This window comes from Nicotiana attenuata, unplaced genomic scaffold (genome assembly GCF_001879085.1).
Source record: "Nicotiana attenuata strain UT unplaced genomic scaffold, NIATTr2, whole genome shotgun sequence".
Taxonomy (NCBI): Eukaryota; Viridiplantae; Streptophyta; class Magnoliopsida; order Solanales; family Solanaceae; genus Nicotiana; species Nicotiana attenuata.
This window is the reverse complement of record NW_017671943.1, coordinates 220,853-223,777: the sequence shown is the minus strand read 5'-3', so window position 1 is coordinate 223,777 and position 2,925 is coordinate 220,853.

The window sequence follows — 2,925 nt, the reverse complement described above, 5'->3', positions numbered from 1 at the left end:
CTAAAAGGGGAGGGATATTGGGCTTATTGGAGGTTTCAAGAGGTAAAAAAATCTAAGGCGACATACAAAACACATATTGCACATTTTTTAGGGGAAAAGCATATAAAGAAGCAGGGGCTCAATTACACCTCCTTGAACAGAAAAGCACATAATTAGCATGACTTTCACATACTATTTAGGTCTGATTAAATACTAAATGTGAGAGAGAATTTAAGAGTTAGGACAGACTGGTTTATTACATAATTCAGATAAGAAGCCCGAATCAGGCCTGCCTACTGGTTGTAATTGTTAAAACAGATTCAGTTTATAGTTTTACCCTATGGCTTGCCTAAATGTTAAGACGGGATCCTATAGGCATGATATCTACTGAATTTAGAAGGTAATAAGACATTAAAACTCGAGCGAATTGTTTGAAAACCCTATAGGCATGCTTGCTAAACTTTGGCTAAGTGAGGGATTCAGATTATTAAAGAAAGGCTGAATTTAAACACATTGATTACAAGTTCTGCAACTGACAGTATCCATTATTACTAATTTTATATCTAGCACTGAGTGAGGCGGATTAGATTCAATTAGAAATTCCTATAGGCATGCTTTCTATGCGCCGCTGATTTTAAACTTTGTAGACATGGGGTAAAAATGCAGAAGCCTTATAGACATAGTATCTAAATGCATGAGGCTTGTTTTGAACATGGTATCTAGATGCGGAATTTGTTTAAGACATATAAATAGGGTATCTAGATATAATTGAATATGTAGAATTGAACAATCCTATATGCATAATTTCTATACAAAGTTGGATACGCAGAATTCAGAATAGACCTATAGGCATGATTTCTATTTGAATATGCAAAATTCAGAATACCTATAGACATGGTTTCTATATGAAGGTTGGATATGCAGGAATATAGTAGTCCTATAGTCATGATTTCTATATGTATTTGAAATATGCAAAATTATAATAGACCTATAGATATGATTTCTACCCTTTGCATGCATAGCGTTTATTACAACTTATTACAAACTAGAATGAATAAGATTACATCAGGAAAAAGTAAAAGAAAAAAAATAAAACCAAAGGAGAGCCTAATTCAGACTTCCTGTCTGAGTTATGAGATAGACCAACTCAAAGACCACTGATCCAAAGCCTTTATCCAATCTGAGTGTGTCAAAGTTCCCTACCAGTTTCAAAGAAGCAAAATACAGCAGGAGCAGTACTTGAAAAATAGGCCACAACACAAGTAACAAGAGAGAATGCTTTTGAATGTGAGTGCGAGTTTAGAAAACTAAGAGTGTTCGTGTGTCTTTTGTCAATGAAAGAGCATGTATTTATAGTGTGAAAACAGGCAGAAAATAAGGCAAGAAATAACCGTGTACCAATTAAAATCAATCAGTAGAAGAACTTCCTTTAATTAAGGAGTTCAAACTTAAACGGTACTGAACATAAATCATTTAAGGAAAGAGATTGAGTAAGCATCTTGTGCAAAGTAGGATATTAAGGGTAAATACATAGGATTTTAATTAAGGGAAGAATCTTAAATATACACGGTTAAACAAATAAGGTAAGATACCCAATAAAATCAATTAGTACATAGTAAATCAAGGAGTCGGGAATTCAAAATTACTGGTTCATAGGTAAACCAAGTCAGAAAGGCTAAGGAAAGTTTTCGAATCAAACCAAGTAACAGGGAAATTAGCACAACAAGGAAAGAATCAATCAGACTTACACAAAGGAGGTCTGAAATCAGTCAAAATTGAAAGTCATTTTAGAGGGGAAGCTCAGCATATATAACGAGTACACAAGTGTTAGGCATGCGAGGCTGAATTTAGGACAAAGAAAAAAACGTCATGCAATCACAAAAGTAGGTAGTGAACTATAGGAACATGGTTGTCATCTTAGTGACAAAGAAAAGGGAGAGTATCAAATAACATGCAGAGGGTCCAGTAGAAAGACCCTAGAAGAGTTTAGCAGGAAATCAGAATCATATAAAGAAACAAAGGTTGAAACAAAGATTTCGAAACCTAGTCGAGCAGTAGATGAAACAATCTTCAGAAACTCGAATAGGTCCAAAGGAGTTAGGGTTTTGAAATCAAACAAGTTCAAAGATGAAGAACAAGCAAGTCACATAGCGAATAGTCTCAATACACGGATGAAACTCCAAATTGTAGGGTTTTGCCATCAATCAAGTGTAGAGATGAAAGGACAAGTAATCAAGGCAAAAATACTAACGAAATAAGTTCAGAAATCTCAGAAAGGAACTGAGACTTTTAACGTGCATTTTCCAGTAGAAGAACAACATAAGAAACACAGTAGAAGAACAACATAAAGAAACATAATAGAAAAAACTCATAAAAAAACGCAGTAGAAGAAACACATAAGAAACACTGTAGAAGAAACACATAAGAAACACAGTAGAAGAAACTCATAAGAAACACAGTAGGAGCAACACATAAGAAACATAGTAGAACATGCTAAAGATCAGAGAAACTTCTAAAAAAAATCCTAAATCAGAAAAGATAAAGGTTTTGAAAGGCAGAGTTTTTGAAAGAAACTTAAAGCGTTTAGAAGCTTAGAGATAAACACAGATCTAAACAGATCTAAAGAAATCAGAAGAACCTCAAAAGGTTAGGGCTTCAGAAGAAACCCAGAGGGTGAGAAAGGCTTGGAAGGTCATTTATCTGAGCAGGAGAAGTCAAGATCAGACTTGAATAGCCATGGCTGGCCAGAGCAATGTCGGAGACAACCATAGAACTCGAGCGAAACCAAATCTGGGCCAAGCTTCTTCAAGGTTTAACCTTGAAACTATAGTAACCAGGCTTGTAAGAGTTATAAGAGGCCGGTATAGGACTTCGATGGCCTTGGAAGCCATGGATTCCGGTGATTTTAGGGTGGAAGTAGAGGGAGGCGGCTAGGGTTTGAGAAGC